Consider the following 13,798-nt stretch of genomic DNA (forward strand, 5'->3'; position numbering starts at 1 on the left):
CAAAGTCCTCATCAGAAAAGCCCCATGTGATAATGGCACTCCCTCTGCCCCACCCCCCCATTTCTGGCTGAACCCCAACTCTACTCACTCCACTCTTACAACACTTTACTTATTACACTTCACTGATACACCACTGTTGGTTGTTCCTCCCTTGAGGATTTTGTACTTACAGCTCTATCTGCTCCCAGATATCCAGGTAGCTCACTCCTTCACCTAATTAATTCAAGTCTCTGCCTGAACCTCCTCTTATCAGAGAAATCTCCCCTTATGAACCTATGTGAAATAATATCCTCCACCATTCCTGTCCCCTTGGTCTTCTTTATCTTGTCCAAATATGTATCACTGTTTTACATATTATGTGCTTGTTTGTTCATTGACTTACTATCTGTCTCTCACTAGAATCTAAGGTCCACGAGAATACATACGTGCTTTTCTGTTGCATCTCCATTGCCTACATTGGGGCCTGGCATATAGTAGGTGCTCAGTAAAGATTTACTGGAGGAATGAATGCAATAGACAGCAACAAATAAGACAGATGTTATTGCTGTTCTCATGGACAAAAGAGTGGCTCAGATCTTTAAAAGCAGTATAATAGTCTAGCTAGCTCTGAGGTAGGAGTTGTGTATTTTCATAGGATGCAGGGCAGGGACTGGCCTATAGAATGAACTTGCAGTTAGTGATTATTGTGTTCTGTATTTATTTATTTATTTACTTACTTACTTATTTTAAAGAGTTTATTTATTTATTAATGACACACACACACACACACACACACACACACACACACAGATGGCAGAGACACAGGCAGAGGGAGAAGCAGGCTCCATGCAGGGGGCCTGACGTGGGACTCTATCCTGGGTCTCCAGGATCAGGCCCTGGGCTGAAGGTGGTGCTAAACCGCTGAGCCACTCGGGCTGCCCTATTTATTTATTTTTTAAAAAGATTTCACTTATTTATTTATTTGAGAGAGAAACAGTACCGGGGGAGGGGTGTGGAGAGGCAGAGGGAGAGGGACAAGCAGACTCCACACTGAGCATAGATCACAACCCGGGACTCAATCCCACGACCCCCGGACCACCACCAGAGCTGGAACTAAGAGTCGGAGGCCCACTGGACTGAGCCACTATTGTGGTCTTTAAAGCAACATTTCTGAGCTTAGGAATCTACTCCCTCAGAACTCCTGGGTGGCTCAGTGGTTAAGCACCTGCCTTCAACCCAGGGTGTGATCCTGGAGTCCTGGGATCAAGTGCCACATCGGGCTCCCTGCATGGAGCCTGCTTCTCCCTCTGCCTATGTTTCTTTCTCTCTCTCTCTCTCTCATGAATAAATAAATAAAATTTTTTAATTAAAAAAAAAAGAAATTTAAAAAAAAGAAAAAAAAGAAAAAAAGAAATTTACTCCCTCAAAGAAAGAATGAAGATAATTAATTGAATGAATGAATGAACATTTTTAGCCCCATGTGTTTCCAAGCCATAGAAAAGAGACTAGATCCAAACCTATCAGCAAGTTCTTGAAATCAGGTGTGTGTGTGTGTCTGTGTCCCTCCTGAGTAGACGTAACTGCCAACACCATCAGTTTTTTGGAGCTCACTAAATTGTACCACATTTCTACATCTTGACAAGACCATTGCATTCTGAGCAGCATCTCTAGGACATCAGAGCTCCCAGTGTGTGGAGACTTGTTGCCTTGCAACAAGGGAGGGCAATGAAGGGTTCTAGATGAGAGCTGAAGGCAGGGCTCCAAATCTGGGGAGGAACATTGGTACTGGGGGAGGGAACCAAGGAGGACACATCACTAGCTCTATAGGATGTAGCTGCCCAAGGATGTATCTTGAGCTGGTGTCCCAAGTGGGGGTTTCACACTCATTCATACCTTTACCAGTGACCATCTCTGCCCTGTTCTTAGAGTGATGTGAACAGTTGGCCAAAGCTTGCATTAAGTTGCACCTGTAGCTGCTCAGCTGTGAACCCAATGTGCTGGTCTCCTGGGCGAATGAGAGGATCACAGGATTCAAAGGGTTATGTGACTGGTAATAACCCTCCTCCTGCCTGTTGGGTCTTTTATCCCACCAGTTCACATACCTTTTCAAACAGTAATTAACCTCCTCACAGCCCCAAGTGGAAGCTGGAGATGTTAAACACAGCGTTCCTTGTTTAGTTGGGAGAAAAGAGGCAAGAGCACTTCTAAGTGTCTTGGCTTGAGGGCACACACAGTGAGTCAGCGATGTCTCCCAGGAGGGGAGTCTGGAGTCCTGTCCACAAGTGACATGTTTTACTTTAATCACTACCCCACCCAATGCCTCTGGTCGCTTTCTTCACAACTCTGTGGTGTCTGTTATCACTCCTTCATCAGCACACCCTCTCCCAAAAACGTGTTGGAGTTTTCAACCATGAGATCTTTTTCTTCCTTTTTTTTTTTTTTTGGCCTTTGTAGGTTTGTCATCTTTTTTATTTCTTTGCTATCCTTTTAGTGAGGTCTCCTGACGCAGAGGAGCAAAACCCAGCTGGACAATCTACCATCATTAAAAAAGTAAATTTGAAAATTATACTTGATACCACCACTTTACAGAATATCCTGGGGAAAAAAAGGTGAGGGAAATCTCTCGTCTCTCACCCCAACAAAACAATGTTATGATTCTGGTGTACTGCTCATGTGATTCTTTGCTATGCATGTTTTCAGACTGTGGTCATCTTCTTGGTTTGCATAAAGTTTATGTCCTTCCTTTTTCACTTGATATTTGCATCAGAAGCATTTCCCCTGCGTTTTGACATAATCTTTATAACCACTGCTTTAAAGGTTGTACACTATTCCATTGGGGAGATTTACAAGAATTCACTTTAGCCAGGATACTATTGTTGGTCTCTGTTGCCAAATATTTAAAATGTTTCTGGTATTGATTCATAAACGTAGTGGGGAGGGGCAATAAAGTAGGGTGTCTACACCTAGTATTTCTTTTTAACTAGAAAAAGTTATCATTTGAATGTTGCTAGTAAAATTTACTATAAGGGTGTAAAATTAATGGGAAAATATAGATAATTAAAAAAATAGTGTTGGGGATAACTGAGTAGCCATCTGAGGTGGGGGAAAGGGGAAAACTTGGATCCACTTTTTACCTAGGACAAATTCCAAATGCACCTCAGTATTTAGATGTCAAGAAAGAGAAAGAAAGAGAGAAAGCAAGAAAGTAAGAAAGCAAGAAAGAAAAGAAGGAAAAAACTGTAAAAGTACTTGAAAAATCCAGTGGAGATTTTTTTATTATTTTGTAAGTGGAAATTTTGTCCAAGTATGAAATGAAGTCCAGAATCCATAAAATAAAAAGTGGATAAATATGATTACATAAAAATCTAATTTCTTCATGGCAGAGACCATTGTGCATGCAGTCAAAAAACGAATGACAAACTGGGAAGTATATCTTTAATGCCTAATATAGAAAGGACTAATCTCCCTAATGTATTAAGATTTCCCACAAACTGGTGAGGAAGCAAGCCAATAATGGAAAAATGGGCAAAAGACTATGTATAGATAATTTACAGAAAGGAAACACAAATAATCCTCAGATATATGAAAAAAATATTCACTTTTTCCCATCGTAGGACCAATTCATAGAAAAACTACCCCGTTCATAACAGTCTTGATTTTTCTATTTGGGAAAGGCTGAAAATGCAGTTCAGCTTCGTGATAAAGAGCCTGCACTCAGGCTTAAGGAGCCTGGGCTTGAATCCCAGCTCACTGTTATTGGATGAGTTACTAAATTTCTATGGAGAGTGAATTAGTGATACCTACTAAAATTTAAAGTGTGGTTACCATTTAATTCATTGATTTATTGTGAGTAATGATGCCCCTTTGTGATATTGTGATTTATAATAAGAAATACACACTTGGAGGGCACTGGGTGGCTCAGGTGGGTAAGCAGCCAGCCTTTGATTTTGACTCAGGTCATGATCTCAAGGTCCTGGGGTTGGGCCCTGTGTTGGGCTCTGCATTCAGTGGGGAGTCTGCTCCAGCATTCTCTCTCTCTTTCTCCCCCCCAATGCCCCTCCCGCTGTTTGCGCACGTGCTCTCTCTCTCTCTCTCTCTCTGTGAGAAATAAATAAATAAATAAATCTTAAAAAAAAAAAAAGAAGAAGAAATATACATTTGGTCTTGGTCCAGGTTTTCACACAGAGCTCCTAAAACCCATGGAATTTCCTAAGTAATGAGAGAGGGAAAGGTATCTTTTGTTATGTCAATGGGGTGTCTTTTTGGGTGACACCTAAGAATGGAGGCTGGCTGCCTGGAGACCCCACCATGTGATTGGAAGTTTAGATTTTTCAGTTCCATTGCATGTGATCTCCTGCACCAGGGGCTAGAGAGGAGCTGGAGATTGAGTTCCATTACTCATGGCCAATGATTTCATCAGTTATGCCTTTATAGTGAATCCTGCATAGGAACCCAAAAAGAAAGGGTTTAGAGAGCTTCTGGGTTGGTGAACACTTGGAGATTGGGGAGAGTGGCACACCTGAAGAAGGCACAGGAGCTCCACGCTCTTTCCCCATCCTCTTGCCCCACACACCTCTTCCATCTGGCTGTTCCTGATTGTTATCCCTTTATGATAACCTGGTGATCTAGTGAGTAAAATGTTTCTCTGAGTTCTGTGAGCCACTCTAGCAAATTAATTAAGCCTAAGGATGGTTATATAACCAGTTATCAGAAGCACAGGTATCAACCTGGACTTGGACTGACATCTGAAAGGATGGGTAGTCTTGTGCGACTGAGCCTTTAACCTGTGGGCTCTGATGCTATCTCCAGGTAGATAGTATCAGAATTGAATTGAATTGTAGGATACCCACCTGGTATCTAACCATTGCTCGGTGGCATGGGAGGAAAACCCTCCTCTACACATTGGAATTTGGGTACAGAACAATGTGACCCTTACAAGGGTGTTTGCTGCATTGTTGGTTGATTAACAAAAGATTGAAAACAACCTAATAAGGGATTGATTAAATAAATTAATATATCCAATTGTACACTGATATGGATGATAATTAAAGAAAACGAGGTGTGAAAAAAGATTACATGTTATCAGTTTCTATAATGTAATACTGGCTTGTCTCTAATATTGTCCCTAAGTGGAGATAGGATTGGAGAATGCCTTTTCACTGTATACCCCCTTTGTATTTTTTATTTTTTAGTGGAATTTATTGCCTATTCACAGAAAAATAAATAACATACATTTTTTTCAAATTAAAAATTGAAGTTTCCAGCAGTGGGGCTGATCTTTAGAAAGACCCTCTCGAGGGGCTTGCTCTACTGGTTAGGTAGACGTAAGGCAAAAAGCACCCCATACTCTGGAGGCTTCCAGAATGTGGAATGGGAGGCCACTCCACCCAAACTCCTTAGAGGGTAGAGCTCGAAATTTGGTGGGGAGGGGTGGGAAACTCTGCCCTTTATGAGGCTTAGTGGTATTAGAATCTCACTGAGTTTCTGAAGGACATGGGGGCTGGAGGAGGAAGTCACCAGGGTGGGCCAGGGAGGTGCTGGGGTTGGAACCCAGACCTGCAGAAATGAGGAAGAGTGCCCAGCCTATGCCAAGTGTCCAACAGCCCCCTTCCAACTGTGACCTCGTGGGACAGCTGCCCCAGCAACCATGGCAGAGATGGGTTCCCTTTGGAAGGTGATTGATTTTTCTCTTTGGAAAAGCCTCTCGGGAGAAAATATAGCAATATGTCTCCAGTCATTTCAATTTTAAGGAAACCAAGTTCTTAATTTTGTACCTGATGCTGGAGAAGCATGACAAATTGGTAATGTTTATTTTTTTAAGATTTTATTGATCTATTTATGAGAGACATAGAGAGAGAGAGAGGCAGAGACATAGGCAGAGGGAGAAGCAGGCTCCATGCAAGGAGCCCAATGCGGGACTTGATCCTGGGACTGCGGGATCACACCCTGAGCCAAAGGCAGTCGCTCAACCACTGAGCCACCTAGGCCACCCAAATTGGTTGTGTTTAGGGAACCCTGGGTGGCGCAGCGGTTTGGCGCCTGCCTTTGGCCCAGGGCGCGATCCTGGAGACCCGGGATCGAATCCCACGTCAGGCTCCCAGTGCATGGAGCCTGCTTCTCCCTCGGCCTGTGTCTCTGCCTCTCTCTCTCTCTCTGTGTGACTATCATAAATAAATAAAAATTTAAGAAAATATTTAAAAAAAATTGGTTGTGTTTAAATAATATAATGATTATCAACTTTATGCTTAGTGATTTCTACTTAATGATTTCCCACATTGCATATTATTGTATATTATTTATTTATATGGTATATGATTTAGTCGCTTAAATCTGACTCTGAGAAGGGCTATGGAGTTAAAAGGTATGGACATTTTACATATGACTTTGTCAAAGGGTTACATCCAATTTACATATTTCCAGTCATGTAAAGGACAATGGGTTATTCCATATGAAGACTTACACATTAATGTTCATAATCAGCGAAGAGTGGAAACACTTAAATGTTCACAAATGATGAATGTATAGACAAAAATGTGGCATATCCTTATAGTGAAATGTTATTCAACAATGAGAAGGATTAAAATGCTGATACATGCTACAACGTGGATGAACCTTGAAAGTATTATGCTCAGTGAAAGAAGCCAGTCATAAAAGACCACATATTGTACATCCATTTTTAAAAAGGTTTTATTTATTTGAGAGTGAGAAAGAGAGAAAGGCAGAGAGAGAGAGAGAGAGGTTAGAGCACAAGCAAGGGGTAGCAGCAGAGGGAGAGGGAAAAGCAGACTCCCCACTGAGCAGAGGGCTGTCATGGGGCTGGATCCCAGGACCCCATGATTATGACCTGAGCCAAAATCAGACACTTAACTGTTGAGCCCCCCAGGCACCTCTTGTACATCCATTTATTTGAAATGTCCATAATAAGCAAATCTGTAGAGGAAAAAGGTAGATTGGTGGTTGTCTATGGCTAGGGGGCGGCGGGGGGGAGTGACTGCCAATGGGTGTAGTGTTTCTTTCTGGGGTGATGAAAATGGTCTAAAATTAGAAAATGATATGGTTGTACAACTCCAAATATGCTAAAAAACCACTGAATTGTAACTTGAAAAGGATGAATTGTACTGTATGTGAATTATACCTCAATAAAGCTACTATGAAAAAAAAAAAGGCAATGAGTACTATGAAACCCTAACCAATATGAGGTTGTTTCTTTGTTGTGATTTTTTCCTGATTTAATTAATGAGAAATATTTTAATATTTGAATAACTTAAAGATTTTTTTGAAATTAAAAATTTTTTCTTTATGAGCTGTATGTGCAAGTACCCTTGCCCATGAATCTTTTGGGTTATTGGGTTTTTTTCCTTGTGAATTTATTTGTTACCTACATAATAAAAAATATTAAAGCTTTCCTAATCACATTTGGAGACAGAGTACAGTCTGTTTCTTTTACTCTTACGTTAATTTTTCTTGGTAATGCATAACTTCAAAAAATAATTTTATAGGGTCAGATCCATATTTTTTTTCCTTTTGTAATTACTTTATTATTTTGTAATTACTTTTATTGGGAAGTTATTCTCTGATGGAATTAATAAAGAAGAATAAGAGTCAGAAATAACGTTGAATTGGCAAATAAATGAAAGGCTGATTCTTTGAAACACTAAAATAATCTGGTTATCTAATTAAGTAAAACAAAACAACCTCAAAACCCATAAAAACTAGAACTAGAAATGAGGAAGAGAATATATCAGATGGGAAGAAACCCCTTAAAAAAATTAAAACATATCATGTTGAACTCAATTCTAGTAAATCTTTAATTATTGATGAAGTGAAAATTTTTTTCTAGAGAAATATAAGTTTCCAAAATCGATCCATGACAAAGTAGTGTATCAGAATAAGCAAACAGATATGGAAGAAAATGATTATGTACATCTTTGAGGAAAAAAATCACTTCTAAGAAAATCTCTAAGTCCAGAGAATTTGTCAGTCTATCCTGCTAGCTTCTATGAAAAGAAAGGCTGGTGGATGTGTGGTGAGATAGTTTCAGTTTTCCAAAACAAGATTGTACCTAGAAAGAGTTCATGCCCTTTGACCTCAAGATGATCCCACTTGTACAACTAATAAAATAGCCGGAGATTTTTGAATAAGAATACTTATAACACATCTAAACTAAGTGAAAACCTGGAAACAACCTAATTTTCATCACTATGAGAATGAGCAATAAATCAAGGATATTTACAGCATAGAATACTCTCTAGCCACCCAATTGTGCTCAAATATTTAACAATATGTAAACAGTCTCATGATAAGTGAAAAATCTGGATATAAAATTGATTTTACAACACGATCCCAACTTGTTTAAAATAATTTTTATATTGATGCAGTAAAACACAAATTGGATAGAAATATTAGTAGTTGCAGGGCTGCCTGAGTGGCTGAATTGGTTAAGAGTCTGACTCTTGGGGCAACCCAGGTGGCTCAGCAATTTAGTGCCACCTTTGGCCCAGGTTGTGATCCTGGAGGTCCTGGGATCAAGTCCCACATCCGGTTCCCTGCATGGAGTCTGCTTCTCCCTCTGCCTGTCTCTCGCTCTGTGTCTTTCATGAATAAATAAATGAATTTTTTTTTTTTTTTTAAAGAGTCTGACTCTTGATTTCTGCTCAGGTCATGATCTTAGGGTCTGCTTGTCCCCTCTTCCTCTGCCCACACTCCCTTCCTAGCTTGTGCTCTCTCAAATAAATGTTTTTTAAAGAAAGAAATATTAGGGATGCCTGGGTGGCTCAATGGTTGAGTGTCTGTCTGCCTTTCGCTCAGGGCATGATCCCAGGATCTGGGATCGAGTCCCATGTCCAGCTCCTTGCAGCAAGCCTGCCTCTGCCTGTGTCTCTGCCTCTGTCTCTCTGTGTCACTCATGAATAAATAAATAAAATCTGAAAGAAAGAAAGAAAGAAGAAAGAAAGAAAGACTAGTCATTATATCTGAATATTTAAAATTTTCTGATTTTCAAAATGTTCTTTTTTTTGAAGATTTATTTATTTATTTAGGGGAGAGAGAGAGAGAGAGAGAGAGAGAGAGAGAGAGAGAAAGGAGAAGCAGAGGAAGAGGGACAAGCAGACTCCCTGCTGAGTGTGGAGCTCAATACAAGGCTCAATTCCATGACCCTGAGATCATGACCTGAGCCAAAATCAGGAGTTGGATGCTTGACCAACTCAACCACTGAGTTGCCTCTGATTTTACAAATTTTCTACACTAAACATGTATTATTTTTATAATCCAAAACAGTATTATTCAAAAATACATAAATCTGTATAGAATAGGGAATAAAAATAATATACCAGAATGATAACAATGGTTATCTTTGGCTGGTAGCTAATAAATTGTTTTTAGTTTCTCCTTTGTACTGTTTACCATTTTCCAGATTTTGTAATGAGCAACAATTACTTCTCTAATAAGCATTTTAAAAAGCAGTCTCCCCTGGCTAGATAACATTTTCATTGTATTTTTAAATTTTTCATAATTATTTTTTATTCATAATTATTTTTAAGTGAATGTTAAAGATATGGTAAGTCTCACGTTGTGCATATTGAATTTTACAATTTAGTTCCCCTAGTGTATTCTGGACATCTATACATTCCTTAAGCGTTCATCTAAAATATCATTTTTAATGGCTGCATAATATTTTATTGTAATTTTTACCAGATTCAGGTTTTTAAATTTTCTAATTCACACTATGCTTCAACAAACACTCTTACTCAACCGTCTTTCTTAGACCATCTTTCAGTTTTTTAGTTCTCTATAGTGTCCTAAATGAGGGTAGCCCAGCCTTGGATTTCTCTCCAGAGGAACAGGGCACTATTGCCTCCCCAGATGGACAGTCTGGACCAGCACAACCTACAACATGAACTGTATTTGAGTCGCCTGGGCAGCTTTTGGAACTTCAGGCTCCGATTCAGTGGGTCTGGGTTGGCCCTGAGACCCAGCACGTTTTCTTTTCTTTTTTTTTTTTAATTTTATTTATTTATTTATGATAGTCACAGAGAGAGAGAGAGAGGCAGAGACACAGGCAGAGGGAGAAGCAGGCTTCATGCACCGGGAGCCGGACGTGGGATTTGATCCCGGGTCTCCAGGATCGCGCCCTGGGCCAAAGGCAGGCGCCAAACCGCTGTGCCACCCAGGGATCCCCCCAGCACGTTTTCTAGTGGGTTCCCCTGAAGTCCATGCTGTGGTTCTCCAGACCACACTTAGAAGAGCAGTTCCAAGGACAGCGTATCTTCTGCCACTTGGAATTTCAAAAAGCCTTCCTCCTGTCTTGATGTCTCCATGGACTTCTAGTCCCAGCTCCTCCCTGCAAAACTGGAGAACAAGGTGAATTGACCTTAAAGGTGAAGACTTTTCAGGTATTTTAGGGCAGTTGATGTGTTCCTCTGAGTCTTCTTTCTCAGCTTTTCCAAATATTCTACCTGGGACATGACTTAAAGTCCCTCAGGGTCTTGATTCCTCTTTCCTTTGTCCCTTTTACAGCACAGTTCCCAGAACGGAAAGTATGGCTGATACTGTAGGCTGCTGGGCTGGGGGTAGGCGGGGGAACCATCATGACCTTCTCCAACAGAATCCAGCTATGAATTCAGCTAAGAGCCCATGTCGCTGAAATGACTCATGCTGAGCCCGTTGTCAGCTCAGAGCCTGAAGTCATTTCCACAGGGGCTGCTGTTGGTTCACATCTTCCTCAACTTCTACTTGAGACTAAATAATCCACAGGACTCTTGTTAAACTCTGGTTTTCTCACTTGAATTTGGCATAGGGCTGTCCTGGTCTCAGAGAAAAGCAGCTGAGACCACAGGAAGGGGGCGGTGTTGAGTCAGAGATTCCCACAACCATTTGGAAGGAGAGAAAGGTGTCACTGATATTTACAAATTACATCTTTTCAGCTTCATTTTGGAATCTCTCATTTGACAATCAGACATTTCTGAAAAAAAAAATCTACAGCAGTTGATGATAATGCAGAAATTTTTACTTTTAGTTTATTCAAGTGACCTTTCTCCTGACTGTGGAACTATTTCCTTTCACCTGCCTATCCATCCGATATGGGGTGATATATAAGATGCGCTAGTAACATGTAATATTAATAGTATATGGCATATGATTTTAATAAATGTTCTTTGTGGAAAATTCAGAAAACATGAAAGAAGAAAATGAAAGTCCTATTTGACGGCATCATCTACTGGCACCCATTGTTGACATTTCTTTCATTCTTTTTTATTTGAATATTTTTATCTTAAAACTCAGTACTTAAACTGTTTTATTACTGAGTAATAGATATTCAATGTTAGAAAAAAGTGGAAAATACAAATATGCAAAAGAAGAAGAAATAGAAATTCCCATTCTCTAGAAATAGCCTCAGGTTACAATTTAGTGAGTTTCTTTTAAGATATTTAAATCTGTATATAAATTACATTTTTTGTTAAGAAATGAAGTTACACAGGGGTGTCTGGGTGGCTCCATCAGTTAAGTATCTGACTCTTGATTTTGGCTCAAGTCATGATCTCATGGTCATGAGATGGAGCCCCATACTGGGCTCTATGCTCTCTATGGGTGTGGAGCCTGCTTAAGATTCTCTCCCTCTCGCTTTGCCCCTCCCCTCCTCCATCTCTAAAAAAAAAAAAGAAATGAAGTTACACAATAATACTATATTATCTCTTTTTTAAAATAATTTTAAATTAGATATATTTTTAAAAACCCTCCCCCACACCCCCTGGGGGGCCTCCTCCCTCCCCACCCCTCCCTCTCTCCAGCCCCCCTACCTGCACCCCCCTGGGGGCCCCCTCCCCCACACTCCCCAGCCTCCTCCCCCTCCCCCTGCCCTGCCAGTAATACTATATTATAAAGTTCTTTTCCACTTGACAATATATTAGAAGCATTTCCTATGTCAAAAATAAACATATTAACAATACTTGATATTTATATATCATATATGCTATGTATCTTATATGTAATGAATATATTTCTACAATATCATTTTAATGGTTGAATATATTCCATAATAAGAATGTAGCATAATTTACTTAACCTCTCCCCTATGGTTAGATAATATGAGTTAAAAATGTCTTGCTGGAATATAAACTTTTTATTCTAAACAGGATCACTGCACTAAATCATGTGCACTTAAATTAATCTCACTGTTAGCATGTGCTCCTTGATGATGCCTCCTTCAAGTTCTTAAATATTTTTTAAACTTAACTTTAGGAGCAGCCTGGGTGGCTCAATGGTTTAGCGCCGCCTTCAGCGCAGGGTATGATCCTGGAGACCCGGGATCAAGTCCCACGTCAGGCTCCCTGCATGGAGCCTGCTTCTCCCTCTTACTGTATCTCTGTCTCTCATGAATAAATAAATAAATTCGTTTAAAAAACCACTTAGGGCAGCCCCGGTGGCGCGGCGGTTTAGCGCCGCCTGCAGCCTGGGGTGTGATCCTGGAGACCCCGGATCGAGTCCTGCGTCGGGCTCCCTGCATGGAGCCTGCTTCTCTCTCTGCCTGTGTCTCTGCTTCTCTCTCTCTCTATGAATAAATAAATAAAATCTAACAAATTAAAAATAAAATTAAAAAACCCACTTAACTTTATTACAAATATACATTGCAATGTATTAATATAGTTTACCTATTTGGTGTTTTTACTTTTATGGCATTGTATTAATTGAATGTATTATAGATTACTTAGCTGTAATGTAATCACAAATGGTGCATTAGAGACTGCTATTTTCAAAAAAAGAAACCTATTTTCAACAAGAAAATTAACAATGAACATTACACAGTATATTAGACAGCTTTTGTTTTTATTTTCTATATTTCTATGTTCCATATATTTTCTATATTAATATTCATGAACATTTTCTACTGTTTTGTATATCCGTGCTTCTTCTTGAGCTTGTTAAAGTTGAGATACTTCAATCCAACAGACCTCCATTTAGGCAACTCTACCATGGGGTGGGTGGGCAGATTTCACCCTGGTTTAGAGGAATTCCCTTCAGCCTTGATTGGCTAAATCACTTTCCATGGTTTCAGTTCTATGGAAAACTATTTTAGAGAACGTTCTGTGAACTTACTCTGTATTTTTTCACATTGTGAGGATTTACTCTGTAAGAATATTATTTCACCTGTATTTAGAGAAAGCTGCTTGTTTTGGCAATCTCTCTTTTGCTATGAGAATTCACATGAGCCAAATTCCACTTTCAGAAATGCTGTGGGCCAAACTTCATGCTGTGTAAGTTCATATCTAAAGACTGTAAATTTCTGAATGGCTTCATAAGATGAAATACAACTTACTTGTGCTCACTGCCTTTCCTTAGAAATTAATTCCAGAATGTTTTAAATGCCGACAAACAGTCATAGATTTAAGCTGCTAATGACAGCAGTGAATGAATTCAGAAAAAAAGACATCAGTGTTTTCAGATGGGTTAGATCACATGTTTTAATAATTTCACAAATAAGGAAATTCTGACCTTGAGGGTAAACCCCTTTGGTCCCTTTAAAGATAACATAAGTCATTCTAAAGGCTATTTTTAAAGACAGTAACTTAAAAAATTAAGAATTCTATTCAAGTTTGACAGGATTTGGCATAATAAATGTTTGATAAATGAATGTATAGTTTATATTTACTTTACCAGGATAAGTAGAAAATATGGCTCTGGTCTCTTGATTGTTATATGGTATATGTTTTGGCAGAGATACAAATTTACTGTATGTAATTTTGTCTTTGAGCTTAAATATTTGGTTTTCAGATGCTCTCATGTTGTCTTATCCTAGCCTCAAGCCATTGACCATGGTGCTGCT

This window comes from Vulpes vulpes, chromosome 2 (genome assembly GCF_048418805.1).
Source record: "Vulpes vulpes isolate BD-2025 chromosome 2, VulVul3, whole genome shotgun sequence".
Taxonomy (NCBI): Eukaryota; Metazoa; Chordata; class Mammalia; order Carnivora; family Canidae; genus Vulpes; species Vulpes vulpes.